This window comes from Sminthopsis crassicaudata, chromosome 4, assembly GCF_048593235.1.
Source record: "Sminthopsis crassicaudata isolate SCR6 chromosome 4, ASM4859323v1, whole genome shotgun sequence".
NCBI lineage: Eukaryota > Metazoa > Chordata > Mammalia > Dasyuromorphia > Dasyuridae > Sminthopsis > Sminthopsis crassicaudata.
The window spans coordinates 465,624,419-465,639,727 of NC_133620.1; the positions used below are offsets into that span (position 1 = coordinate 465,624,419).

General features: G+C 44.2%; 1 protein-coding gene across 2 annotated transcripts in view; it reads right to left on the minus strand.

Moving 5' to 3' along the window:
* Positions 1-15,309, minus strand: part of CUX1 (cut like homeobox 1) — a 379,575-nt gene that overhangs the window by 40,148 nt on the left and 324,118 nt on the right. The window lies entirely within an intron of this gene.

Sequence of the window (15,309 nt, forward strand, 5' to 3'; positions counted from 1 at the left end):
CTCCTCTGCTGGGCAGCTCAAGCCCTTTAAGACACGGCCCTCTTCTCCCTCCCTTCCCAGCTTACTCATTACTGCCCTCCTTGTGTGTGTGTGCACTCAGATTGTGGGTCCTGGTGTCCCTGCCTTCCTTCGTTCCTTTGCTTTGGCAAAGCCCAGTGTTGGCCCCCCTCATTTTTCTCGCTAAGTTTTTCTTGCTTTCTTCCAAAGTTGGTTCAAAACCACTTTCTAGAGGAGTCCTTTTGTGGTTCCTGAGCTGCTCCTCTTCACTCACAGCAGCTAGAGTCTTCCCACGGAGGGGATCTTCCATCTACTCCACATGGATCTTATGGATTTCCTTCCTTAAGTTCCTCATCCTCTTCCTTTCTTCCTTTCCTTCCTTCCTTCCTTCCTTCCTTCCTTCCTTCCTTCCTTCCTTCCTTCCTTCCTTCCTTCCTTCCTTCCTTCCTTCCTTCTCTCCTTCCTCTCTCCCTTCCTTCTCTCCTTCCTCCTTCTGGCCTTCCTTTCTCCCTTCCTTCCCTCTATTTTTCTTTTAAGTTCCTTCCTTCCTCCTCCTCCCCTTCTTTTGTTCCTTCATTGTTTGTTCCTTCCTTCCCTTCTCTCCCTCATCCACATGTATCTGTGAGGTACTCTGCCCAAAATATAAATCTTGATCACTGAAACCTTTCAAGATTTTTCTTTCTTTCTTAAGGATCACAGTCTTAGACCCAAATTGGTCTTGCTCTCACTGACTGGCCAAAAATAGGTCCCACCCAAGGCCTCAAAAGGTCATCGATGGGTTCAGAGTGAGTGTAAATAGCATTTGCCTCCATTTTGGCCAAACCTGAGGGCTTTTCCCCCAGAATGATTTTATTCTTGGACTTATATTTTCTGCCTCACAGCATTGCATCAGACAAACTGAGACCTGTTAAAGACCTGAGGCTTCAAAGGCCAAAGCTTCCCCCTGCACCGGGGCCATCTTTAATCATGGGACCCAGGAGCTCTGGAGGGAGGCTGGTGACTTTGCTGAGCCCTGCCTCCCTCTAATCCAACTCATTTGCAGATCACAACATCACCTTCCAGATGTCGGGGTCCTTTCAGAGAACGGAGGATGGACATCTTGGGGGTCCCTATTTGTGGACCTGGCACCTCACTCAATGGCCTGCAAGCTCTCTGAGGGCAGAGATTACTATTATTCTTTGCATCTCGGAGACTTAAGACTGAGCAGATAATAGATATGTAATAAATATATAAATAATAAAGGCCTCAGCATTTATATGATTGGAGAGACCAGAAGAAAGGCCATTTCAGGCCTTTTCCTATAATTGTGGCTACCATGTAAAACCTTGAATGCAAAAGCTGATTGGGAAAACAAAGGCTTTGGAAATCAGAAGTTGAACAAGATTTGAATCAAAGCCAATGGAAATAAGGAATATAAAGGAAAAAAGGTGGGGGCTTCCAGGCTTGTGAGAAAGAAGTTAACCTGCTGGAGCCAGGGCCTAGAAGCCAGGGACACAGAACCACTATTAGCAATCAGGACGAGTGTGAGCGAGTGTTAATGCACTAGAAGGAGTGTCTGCTGCCATGTTGGTTTTGAGTCATTTCTCTGCTACTTCCACATGGGCCAGCCCAGAAGGATATTTAAGGGAGGAGGGCATTATTTCTTCATCTGTTGCTTTTCATTCAACATAATTTTTTTGGATTAATGATCTGTTGGGTGCCAGGCTTAGCATTAGGTGCTCAAAGTTGGCTCATGCTCATCTGGCAGGAGTGCCTGGCAAAGTGGAGAACATCCGGCATTCCTTTGTCATTCCCTCATTCAGTATCCTGCAGTGGCTCCCTATTACTCTCAAGGATCAAACAAAAACTTAGTTTGGCCTCTAAAGCTCTTTATGGTCTAGCTCCAATGAACCTTCCAAGACTGGTTAATCATTAGTCCTCTTCCCCCACTCTCTAGGTCTGGTCTAACTGGTCTCTCTATTCCTCATACCTAACATTCCATCTCTTCTTTTCATTCCTTTGTACGGGGCGGCTCTTTAGGTCCCATGCATGGAATGCCTTCCTCTTCCCCTCTGCCTCTTAGAACCCCTGATCTCAATCAAAAGTCAGGTCAGACACTGCTTCCTCCCAGGGCGCTTTCCCCCACCCCCATCCCAGTGATTATTCCACCTTGTTGCTCCCATCACTGGTGATTACTTTTCAGATGCCTTGTGGGTAGTTAGTTGTAAGCTATTAAAAGTTAAAACTTTTAAGTTATTAAAGCATATGACCGCCTGAAAACTTTTGTTACCCGATGAAGATGTACCTGTTGGCACCCCACCATCCCCCATGTCACCCTCCCTTTTGTCCCTCCTCCAGGGCAAGGATGAATCCATTTTTGCCTTTGCATTGCCAGCACCTGGCGCACAGTAGGAGTTTATTAGAAACAGAAGAGACAGGACCATGTCCTCCCTTCACAGATGAGAAAACCGAGGCCCCAACCGATTTGCCCTGGATCCTATCACTCAGAAATCTTCCTGCCTGCCCAGGACTCGCTGCCAACTCATCCATCTACTTTCCCTCATTCGAAGAAGCAGCAACATCTCACCGGCCCCTTTCCACTTGCTCAGGAAGTTGCCAAACCATCATCTCCAACAGTCACTGATAAAGGAAGAGAGGATACTTTCACCAGGCCTCCCCTACAACTGCCTGCCACAACCTGCTCCCCAATTGTGGGGAGGCCGGCCCTCCTGCCTCCATTACCAGCTATCTCTGCATTCAAGCGTAGCCAGCGGCCCACGGTGGAACTAGCCGAGAGCCAGGTTTTCCAAGAACAGAGAAACGAGAGAAGCAGTGGGGAGGGAGGCTTGCCTGGGCAATGGCTCATTCAACATCTGAAGACTCCCCCCACTATTTCCCAAAGCAGCAAAGCTGAATTTGAGCCCAACTATGGAGCCCAAATTCTGCCTTTCTGTAATTTCCACTACCTTCTGTTCCCTGGGGCCAAGCAGAGAATTGAAAGCCCTTTCTTTCCACGGGATGGTTCTTTGAGAGCCATCCTAGCTCTGTCTCAAGATTTAGTTGCCTACATAAATTTTGGAATATTAATATTAGAATGTTTGGAATATTAAAAATATCTGAAAACAGGAGCAATGAACTATCATAATCCAGCAACACTCAAGATTTGAAGATATCACCAGAAATAACCCTACCATCGACCCAAATAACACCTGTTTTTGTTCCAAAAAGTGCCAAGTATTTAATCACAGCATTTTAGTTCACCTCAAGCTGCAAGGGGTGATAGAAGAATCCTGTAGGCAGTTCAGAGTCTCAGTTTCTCTTTTTGTAAAGTACAATATGGGACAAGTAGAAAGCACACTGGATCTGGAGTCAGAGGGTCTGAGTTCAAATCCATCTATGATACTTATTGACTATGAGACTTTGGGCAGACCCTTAAATGTCCCTAGGTTTCAGTTTTGCTATTTGAAAAATTGGGTGGTGGTGGTGGTATACTGAATGTCCTCTGAGGTTCTTCCCAGCTACAGATCTGGGATCCTCCGGCTTGTCTCACAGGGTCATCTTAAGGATGAAACAAAAACATAAAGCATCAAGGAAGCATAAACACGTTATCAATGTGAAATATGGTATTGACAAGGAAACCCCCAAATTCTGAAAAATCCTTAAAGGAGAAAACCTCCTTGGACTCTGCCTCAGGGAGGGGACTCCACCTTAAGCACAAACAGTTTCATCTTTGTTATCTGGCTCAGTCCTGAAACCCATTGAATTCAATTCAAATTCTAACCCTGGCTGAAACCTAGCCAGGAGCCAACCTGGGACCTCACCCACAGCCCCCTTATAAAAGAGCCAAGCTGGAGTCCTCTCTTTGCAGAGGTCCTAAACATGGCAGCCTTACGCTTGGCATGCACAGGATCTCTGCCCACTGGAACCCTGGTTTCGGTGCCTTTTATCTCTACCTTCAACTTTACTAACTAGACTTTACTTCCAAACCCCATAATAAGCCTCTTTTATTAATCTAGGTTTTTAGGTCTGTAAATTCCTTTACAGAGGACTCCTGCACCGCCAGTAGACCTCATTTAACTCTGTATCCTTGCACCGAATCCAAAGGGTGCAGGGGAGCTCTATTTGACTCCCTGTACCCCAAACCTGCCACTAGACCTCAATTAAACCTAATTTCATTTAGGTGCCCCCAATTCTAAACCTCATCAGTATTACACTGGAAGGAGAGAATGGAAGGTAATTTTTGTAAAATACCACCTTACCAAGAAACTGAATCCTAGAATTGTTAAGCAGTGAGCGTTGGGGGGCCATCCTGTACCTCCAGAATTGAAACTGGTTTGCCTCCATTTTAGAGGCAGGAATAGAAAAGGGGATTAAATGGGATTTCTGCCCATTAATTACTAAGAACTGAATGACCTTGGGTAAACCTTGACTGCTTTGGAACCCATCTTCCTTTCCTGTAAGAAGGAGGGGCTTTGATTATCAATCATAGCTCAGGGAGGGTCCCTGACCTCAGGTTAAGGCTCCAATTATATTTAGATACTGAGGAGGGATTTAAATCCATTTAGGGGTTCTTTCTACTCATATCACCTCTGCTTCTGTTAGTCTGAGATTGTAGGATACCGAAAATATATCCCTTAATTGGCTTAATCTTCTAGATTTTTTTTTTTTAATTAATGTTATTTTATTTTTTTTCCAATCATATGTAAAGATAGTTTAGGATGGGAGTTCTTAACTCTAAGTCCATGAACTTGAGTTTTTAAAGAAATATTTTGCTAACAGTATATAAAGACAATCGGTTACCTTTGTCATTCTATTATCTTACCCATTTAACAACATGATTCTGAAAAGGGTTTCATGCTTCGCCAGACAGACCGCCAAAGGGGTCTACGACACAAAAACCACTTAAGAACCCCTGTTCTCGGAGTACTCAATACCATTTCACACAGAAGCAAAGAAAGTAGTTATGTTTATCCTTCAGCATCCCAGAGATAAGTTTCTCCAACCCTTAATTCTGGAAATAAGTACAAGATGGAATCACAAAAACCACATTCATAAAATATTATAGTATGCAATTTTCTTCTCAAATTCAATAACCCCCAGTTGAAAAACACAATCACAATCATAAACATCTGGAAGAATTTGACCACTCTTAACTCTTTAGCGGCGCCTCCATCCTACACCGCCTTTCATGAGCACTCCAACGCCATTGCTACTGGGACACCAGTCATTTCAGAATGAGCTCACTTAGCAAACCTAAAAGTTAACCTGTTTTTAAGCATCTCCAAGAATCTGAGCTTTGGAACAAGATCGGACATTTCCACAGAGCAGACCCTGGGTCAGCCGCCATGACATCAGGTCATCGGGCTACGTTTGGGAGGGTTTGCTCCTGGAAAAAGGCCGGAAGCCCACTTGCTTGGTGGCTGGACCTTCTCGTGCTGCTAACTGGGTCTCCCCTTTCTGTTGCCAAGTGTGTGCATCATCACAGGAAGCCTCAGAACAGAGATCCTGGTAGGGATCCGAACCAGGTGAGAGCATAATTTTACAATGGTTCCATTGGCATTGGCTGATACCATAAATGTAAGTGTTTGCTGCTTAAAACCAGGCTCCAGTCCACTTAATAAAGTCTTAATAAAGACAGCCCACACATTCTTGTGTTTGTATAAAAGATATTTACTTCAATTATCACACCTAGGGTGCTAGTGAATAATAATAATAATACATCGTGTGAGTTTCATACAGTGATATTGCTTCTCCATATCATATAGGGACCGTTGTACAGTGCTGAGAACAAACATTATATGGCTAACCAAACGAAGACAGAAGAAACAATGCCATTGGGCTGGCCCAAGGGGACTTTTGCCCCGATGCCGGCCATATAAACTTTTTACTTTTTATGTTTAAACAAATAGCAAGAAATAAAATGTTACAAAAGATGAGTCACAGCAACACAACAAAGGCTTCTCAAAGCTATTTGTACAAAAAAAAAAATGACACATTTTTTTGGTCAATTGGGTCTTTGTGAGGATTTTTTTTTTTTAAATCTGTGATTGTGAATTTAACAAACAAGCTCTAAAAACATCTAAGACTTAGTGCGTTACAGAGAAAAAAAAATATAAAATACTGCTAAAAATGTAAGACACCACAGTACACTGGGGTAAAACTGAGCTTATTTAAAAAAAATGAAATTGACAAAAAAATCGTTCTCAGGAAAAAGTACACCACTTTCTGTTTTGAGTTCATTTTGTGCTGTATTAGTAGTCAGGGCATGAAAAAAACTCTGCCCATTATCATGGCAAGTAGTTATTGCACAAATGCAAAGAGTTAAATTTCTCACTAAACAAAAAGGGATGTGAAGAAAACCACTTAAAAATAAACGAGAAAAAAAAAACCCAACCCTTTTCTGTTATAACAAGTTACTCTCAAATGCCTTGGGAATTTTGTCCAAACTCTCGAGTCGCTTAAATAGACGGCATTTTTCTGAGGGGTTTGTCGAGGGTGGGACGCGTCCTGCCAGCGTTCTCGAGAAGAGGAGGAAACCAGCTCAATCTATAGAAATGCATAGACTATTTGGGTAAAAATAAAAACCCTCTGCAGAGGGGGACAATGATTTTTTTTTTTTTTTAATCAGAGGAGTTTACTCAAAACAAAAACATCACCTAGTTTCCCATCCTCCCACCCCCAAAACAAAAAAACCCAACAAAACAAACAAAAAAATAAAACCAAGAACAGGATGGGGGGGAAAAAGCCACGGCACACACACAAAAAATATGTTCAGAAAAAAAAAAAAAAAAGATCTGTTGTTTAGTGGGACCATCCATCCTTAGAAGGCAAAGTGGGAGTTTGCTTCTGATCCATAGAAGCAGTGATGTGCTCAGTTCCTTAGACCTGGGCCTACTGTAAGTAAGCTTCTTTCTCCTGGGACCCATGCTGGTTTAGATCTGACTGAAGCCCTGGCAGTTAGTTAGAGGTGTTGGGAAGTAGACCCCTTCTTGCTCTTTTCTCTTCCTCCCTTCCCTTGAAAAGTGGACGAGATCTGGAGCATGCTTTTCATTTTATGAAAGTTGCTGCCTCTCTCTGTGGCTGAGGTTCTGCCTACAGAATGCTCTTTTGAATGTTCCGGGCCCCTTCCCAAATTAGTTCTAGTTTCTGAGGGGCCCAACGATGGCGGGCGCTAGGAAACGTCGTTTCACCAGACAGTTTTGGCTAACTTTGTAGGCAAGAAAACAACAAACAATAACAATGACTCTGAATCCGTCCAACTAAAACACGTTAACCGAGAAGAACATTGCAGGAAACCAGTCTCTCATTTAACAGCGATATCCTTGGATAGACTGACAAAGGATGACTCTTATCTTCATGAATTCCAAAGTATTGAGAGAGGCTCTAGGAGGCTTTGGGTATCTAATCTTGGCTTTTTGCTAAGTCTTATTTTGCAGTCCCTCACACCCGTGATCTCAGCACTTTAATTAACTGGTGGACTTTTTGTTCGTCAACTCTTTAGGTTAAATGGTGAGCAATAGAAGGAGATCTTTTAAAGGGTTACTGCAAAAAATGGCTGGCTTGATTGTGCTAAGCAGACTCTGAACCCATCAATCCACTAGAAATCCATTGTCCTGGCCCCAACTGGCCAGGGTTCCTTCATCCCAGGAATCTGGAAAGGCGGGAGTTGTGTTTACATGGGGGGAAAAGCATGTGCACACATACATGCACACACACACACACACACACACATACACACACGCACACACACACACACACAAATAACCAAACTACTCTGAAAAAGATTTTTAAAAATAATGACCCTAATAATAAATAGAAGAGGATAGAAATAAGCTTTAAAATAAGACATCCTTTTATAATTATTCTTATGTTAACAGGTCAGGGCCAGGCCAATTTCAGTAAGAAAAACAAAACCAAATCAGGGCTTGGAAGTGCTGACCAGGTGGGAGCCCCAAAGGAACAGAATGGAAAACCGCCCCATTTCCCACGCTCCAGGCTGATGTCATGACATTCCTTCTATAGAAATATTTCAAGGCATCCAAGAAAAGAGGTGCTGTTGGTCAGGTCCAGATCATATGGGTGCTTGATGAATCGCTGTCTCGGAGGTGCACGTGTGGACAAATCGCTCACTCGGGATGGGAGGGACCCTCCAGGGACACCATCGAGAGGCTGAGGGATGGGGTGGGTCACTGCGGCAGATCTTACACTCGCAAGGCAAAAGAAACCCCAGTGAATCTACTTAGATGTGGGTATGACCTGAATCACCTCGTTCCAAAGCTGCTTTGTCTACATTCGGTGTGCAATACAATATGAAACTTTTAAAACTAAAAGATATAGAAATGTTTATTGCACCAAGCTTTTCTATCTATTTAAGTATTTTCTAGTTTTCTTTCTAATTAGCAATCCAGGGTCACTCAAATGCAGCCATGTTTAAATTTAAAAAAAAATTGTTTACTTTTTTGTTTTGAACTAAATCTGTCCTGTCTGCTCATGTGTACACTGTGCTTTAGGTCCTTTTCAATGGGGACATGGTAATGACATCAGGATATAAGGCACCTTTCCTTTCTGATTACAGAAAGTTTGATAAATAACATTTTATGGTAGAAACATCAAAATCTAAACATTGCTAAAGAATGTTGCCATTAGACTTTGGGACTTTCTGGAATAAATAAAAATAACCTACAAGAAGTGATTCAGAGGACTTAAAAAAAGATGACCTCTCTAGAAAGAGAAAACAAAGAGGTGCTGAGAAAACCACTCTCGACAAAATCCAGCACCACGGCCTGATTTTGTCCTTTCTCTTGCCTTAAAGGGGGCTTCTGGTGGCGATGCAAAACTCGAAAACCGAGCATTTGGGGCGGGGGGTGAGTAGGAGCTTTGGAAATTTTTTGTTAAAGCTAAATGTCACTTTACACACAAAAACAAAGAATGTCAACGATGAAAAAAGACTGTCATGGAAATGTCAACTCCTTTCAAGGGAGGAAAGAGGTGGGAGAATTAACAGTTATGAGCAGAAGAAAAGGAAGTCAGGGGCGAGGGCTAGTCTGTGAAGACTTGGTGTGGGCTGGCAACATTTGGAAAGGGCAGTTCCCCCTTGTCCACCCTTCCCCAACCCCAGCCCCCATTTGAGATGATCTCTTTCACCCGGCTTGCTTTAGTTTACACGAGTATAGAAGCTGCCAGCAAATTGATTCTTGACTCTTAGTGTATAGTTTAGGCTTGTAGGGAGGAGGGGATCCTAAAAAGCTACCTTTTTTTAGTAGATAAATGACTTCTTTCGCCTAAAAAAGAGCAGAAGCCATCGGCAATCGGGATACTTTTCATTCTCAGACAGTTCTGAGCATGCAAACATGGCTGCCAGTCTGCTAAATGGAGGTAGCCTGGTATTAGGATGGATATTACCTGAAATTACACGGTTGGAACCTTGCCAGTCTCTTTTCCTTTCTCCTCTTCCCTCTCCCCTTCTGGCATAATCATTTTACCTTGGAGACTCTAATGACTGATTTCAAGCCATTAAGGCACAAAACAGAAACCGCTGTGCCTCTTTGGGGGCCTCTAAATATAGGATTTTTCTGGGAATGCATATTATTTACCTGCCCAGGTATAAGGAGATTACACAAATTGCCTGGCATTTATCATTGCTTTCCAAAGAGTCATTCCATTCTCACACACATGATCACCAGCAGATTAGTCACACCATCTTAAGCTGGAGGATCGGCCTTCGAGAGGCTCTAGCCCAGCTCCTTCCTCTCTAAGACAAGGCAGCAGAGGTGCGGAAGGGCCAGGCCCTGCTCCTCCAAGGAGCCCAGGAGGGTCTCTCGCCTTCTAATTCAGCACAATTCTCACCGAATATACTGAGGCTGTGCAGAAAGCCTGCGGATAACGGGCACCAGTGGGATTTTATGAATTCACTGGGAATCTGAGCAATCTAGACACTATGTTCTTTAAAAGGCCAGTTTATTGGGGAGTGGGGTGGTGGTGGCTAGAAATCTTATCCTCCCTACCCCAAGATGGGGATTTATGAATCCTTTAGATGGTCTGGACTCAGAGTAAAAATATGGAATTGGGTTTGCTAATCCCAACTAGGTAACTAAACAGAGACCCGGGGCTACCAAAGATCTTTGCCATTTGTTTTGTGGGATAGTGGCTCTCACTGATGTCAACAGCAACGGCCGGCCCCCAAAGGTGGAGCAGAACGGACTGAAGAGAACGAAAGGAAGGAAAAGAGAGAAGGAACAACAAAGAAAAAGGAGAAAGGAAGAGGAAAAAAGGGAGAAAGGAGGGAAAAAAGAAAAGGAAGAAAAAGCAGAGAATTAAATAGGAGAAAGAAAAAAGAATGGAAGAAAAAAAGTAAAGAGAAAAAGGAAGGACTATGAGGAGGCAAGAGAATATGAAAAATGAGCAATTCATCATTCCGTATTCCCCAAACCGTGTGTCTCAGTGACAGAAGGGAAGAACAGCAGTCACTCGCTAGCTCTCTCACCTACCATGAGGTCTGGTTATTCCCTCCTTTCCTTCCTGTCCCTGCCCACTGTCCCAACAGCACCATTGGAGAGGAAGGTGTAGAATGATAGGAAGATGGGAGACGAGGGGTTTGACAAGGGGGTGGGGCAGAGGGGTGGCCATTTTCAAAGGAAGTCAAGAGCAGACTATATTACTTGAAGTTCTGGCCTAAAATCCAAATCTTATCCACAAGTTTCATCTTTCAGCAGTCATTTCCCCAGCTGGCCTCCTTCCTCTAAACTGAATTATGAAATCTAGAAATTTGGGCTCTGAACCCCACACAGCTCAGCTGCCAGACGTGTCTTACTGCATCTTTTAAGATGGAACGATCTCGTGGCTAAGTCGCACCTTTTTTTTTTCTTTAATGTCACAATCATCATTTTACTTAGTATTCAATAAGTGTTTGCAGAATTAAATGTGACTCTGTACTGGCTCCAGAAGGGCCTGTCCCTCTGCCCTCCCTTCTCCCTCCTGCAGGCCTTCAGTTTATTTTAAAGGGAGATTTGTTTTTTCTCTCCAGTGAAAATCAAAAACTGGAGACGATTCCATAAGATGCTGAAGGTCTTACTGATCCCTTTCTGGGTGTTTCCATTTTAAAGGGGCAGAATTTCAAAGAAGTCTTGAGTCCCTGGCTGGCTTCTGAGTTTGCTCTCTCGTAAGGGATACAGGCCGGGCGAGCTTGGGCCGAGGGAGCCCGTTTCCCCAAGCCCGATTTGTCCATTTCAGAGCAATAAATAAGCATTTCCAATCTAGAGCTTGCTTTACTGGGTATTCCTTGTCTCGCTATGAGATCACAGCGTTGTGAGTGCCGACTTGGAGAGAAGGGGCCAGACTCCCATCTCTTCTTCCTGCAAGGATGCCCGATGGGGTGATTGCTTAGACACTAATGACATTTTCCCTCCTTTCCCTGTTCACGCCTAAAGAGGCTGCTGCCTCCGAGGCAGGCTAACTCGGGGGCCTGTTTCACAATCTAAGAGTTCTAAATATGTGGTTGGGTTTTTTTGGAGGGGGAAGAGGAGGTCATTGTTCTTTTAAATGGGAGAGAAAACAAGAAATTATTAAAAGAAAAACTGGTCGGGGGCATCCGTGTGCCTTAGATGGGCAAACACTCCAAACGCCTGCTGCCACACTGCGTCCTCCCCTCCACTCTTCCTCTATTAGTAACTCTGATTGAAATGACTGAGTTTGAAAAATCCTCTCAGGTGGAGGGAAGCCGTCTCCCCTCCCCTCTTGCTGGCAGTGATGTAAACCAACATTCTCGGGCCACGTGCTGGGGCCCGACCTCCCTCTCCAGAATGGCTGCCCCTGGTGCCGTCACGTGGCAAGAGAGCCGAGCTTCCCTGCCATGCACGACCACAGGTTTGCCCCTTGGGCTGGCACGCCACGGGGCCTCCCATCAGACCTGATTCTATCTGAACAAACACACCCTCCATCACGAGAACCACCGACGAACCCGAGCGGGAGCGGACGCCAGCAGGGGGACGTGACGTGCCCAGTGCTGGCTGGCTAAGGTAGTCGCAATGGCAACCTTGACTCAGAATTATGAATACTGCCTCCAATTAGCACAAAGAAACCGTTTTAAATGGTATAATGGAGCTTGTAATTAAATGTTAGTGTTTTAAATGGAAACATTTCCCCCGGGGAAGAGGTACAAATCAGCTCTCTAAAGTGACAGAGGATACGGAAGCGGGCGATCTGCTTGCATGTGTGATGGAGAGTGAGACACGGGCCAAAGAGGAGTGGGAAGAAAGAAAATGTCAACTAAGGGCACGCTTTTCAAGGCACTTGAATATTGCTTATCAAGATGAAAGATTAATTCATGTTCCATTGGTTTCCATGTCCTATAGTGGGAGCGCTAAGGAAGCAGGAAAGACACAACCAAAGACCACCGGCCTGAGATCGAAACTGAGCAGATAAATACTAGGGGAGGGGGAGAACCCGCCCCATGGAGCCAGCTGATTGTATCAAGCACCCAGATGGGAATCCGGCCAGAAAAAAAGAAAAAGAAGTCAGATTGAGAAGGCCGTCGAGTCAGAAATGACTCCCCAAGTCACGATTTACTTGGAGGAAGCGAGAGAGCCGAGGTCCCAGCAACTTTGCTCATCAAAGTTCCCGGGACTCGATGGCTTTGCAAAGACCAGTCTTACCACCTAGACATCCATTTCCAACTCCGACTCATGCTGTGATCTGGTAGGTTTCCCCAGGGTCCCTCCCTAAGGTGTGCCCCCTCCCCATCCTGTGCTCTCCATGGTCCTGACAAGTCTCTTCTCAGGGTTGGCCCCTTCCGAAAAACCTCCCTTCCTCCTACCCCGGGACTCGTGAGATGGGCACCTGCTTTCTCTCCAAGGACCTCAATTTTGAGCTTTACTTCTAACAGAAATCTCAGTACTAGAACCAAACTTGGAGCCCAGAGCCGATGCGACCATAAGGACAGAAACTACCGTCTCCCAGCCTCCTAGAGCCTTCTGCATACTTCTTGTTCATGAAAAGGCATTTTTTAAAAAAAAGTGTAGTGACTCTGAATTTGTGAACACTCAAACTAAGTGCTGCAGGTTAAGAGACTGTAAATGAAATACATCGTTTCTAAAACATCATGCAAGAAATATGGTTTCACATCTTACAGTCCGAGTTCTATTAGTTAATTAATACAAGCACGCTGAGGCGTGATCGTGGGGGAATACCTTCCAAACTGTAGCTCCCCCTCCCCGCAATCAAAAAGAGAAAAGATTAATTTCAACTTAAGAAATAATGAATGCACCATGAAAATGTCATCCAAAGATGCTGACCTAAGACAAAAGTTTCAATGATACACAATACGGTCAAAAGTTTTCAATCAATAATATACAGTATGACAACAACATTTTGTAAAGTATACCCAATACTGCCGGCAGTCTATCCCACTAAAGAATATTTGCCCCCTTCCATCCCTTCCTAACAATCAGATAATAAAATACAGCACCTATAAATAAGCAAAAAAAAAAAATAATATATATATATTTATATATATATATATATATATATATACCGAAATCATCTATTGTTAGTTTTAAAGATATGGCAATAAAGGAGTCTAAATTAGCAAATTTGTTGAAGCCAAACTGATAAAAGAGCGTATTGAAAAAAGGTGGCAGTAATGCACTCTCATGTGTGCACAGGTACGTAAGAAAAGACGAGACGTAGAAAACGGCTTTCATGCGCGCACTCACACTCACTCACGAACTCTCTCACTCACCTCTGTTCTCACGCATCTACACATAGACAACAGGAGGAATTAGAGACAAGTTAGACTTCTGATTTGTACTCAGTCTGTCCGAAACTGTGCATAAAGGAAGCTTGTTTCCAAGAGGCAAACTTGACGAAGGGCAGAACCATCTGGACCGCGGTCCAGGAGCATGAACGGTTTGGTTTAAGAGTTAGGGCCACTTCTTGTTTGGGGGCGAGGGGGGGGCGGATGGTTACTGCCGGGCACTCTCTTCTTCTATAGGAAAAAAACAAAAAAACCCCAACCGTCTTCCCACAACTTCAACATAGTGATCAGTGCTTGTAGTGGGAAGAGGGAGAGATAGCAAGAGTGAATGTGATAGCAAGAGATGGCTTGTGGGAAGGGGGAGACGGAGGGAGAAACAGAGGGGGGAGAAGAGAGGGAGAAGGGGAAGAGAGAGAGAGAGAGAAGATAGAAAGAGAGGGAGGGAGAGAGAAGGGAGAGAGAGACAGAGAGAGAAAGAGAGAGAGAGAGAGAGAGACAGAGACAGAGACAGAGAGAGAGAGAGGGGATGAACGAGAGGGGAAAGGGTGGAGGAGAGGAAGGGGAGAGGGAAACAGAGAGAAGGAGGAATGACACCAAGGGAGCTATCTTCATCTGAGGCAGGCTCCGGCTCAGGGAGAGCGGTCCGCGCCATCTCCCACCAGGAGAGCCCTCCATCGGTAAGGGACGGAACCCTGTTCCAGTTCCCCTGGGCGGCTCAGGTCGTAACCAAGGGCCCCCGAGCTGCATGCTGAAATGTTACTGGCCAACTCTTTCCCTCTTTCTTTTCCAAAGCGCGCACACGCACACGCACACTCACACGCACACATACACACGCATGCACCCACGCAAGCAAACAAAACACATAGACGCTATAAATTAGGCAAAACCAACAAGTACATGCTACGGTTCTAACTTGTCTCCGAAACCTCCCAGATATGAGGTCTGATCAGCGTGCTCTGCGGTTAGAGGTTAAAAAGCAGATTATAAAATACCTAGATTCCGATTTTTTTTTTTTTGTCCTGATTTGGCCTAAAATGGAGTGTATTAAACAAACCCTGGTCTGCAAAAGCCCAGAATTGGTTAAAGCTATGGAGTCATGTGCACTACGTGTCAAGGTTCTATTGTCACTCACAGAAAACACGACGCCCGCCCGCCCGTCAGCTACCACAAACCAAGATATTTTCCTGATGTGACTTTTTTTTTTCTTTTGTTAAAAAATATGTGGAGTAAATGTGTTTTTTTTTTTTTTAAATTCAAAGTTTCAAACAAGAAGATTCTTTTCTTGAAAATATTTAGGAATCCAAACTAGTGTGTTTAGAGTCGGCTTGACTGTGCAATCTCTTAGTGGCAACTGGACAGCTACAAAAACTTTCTTTTTTTTTAAACTTTTCTGAAAAATGTCCCCCCCCCTCCCCATTTTTCCTGGTTTAAGAAGATAATAGTGTATTATTATCGCTCTGAAGCCATCAGATGGCGGATAAAAAGCCCCCTTTTAATATGTGGGTTTGATTTTTTTTTTTTTAAAAGCCCACACGAAAGACGAGGGCGCAAGGCAAAGGCTGTAAGAGTTATTCCAGAAACTG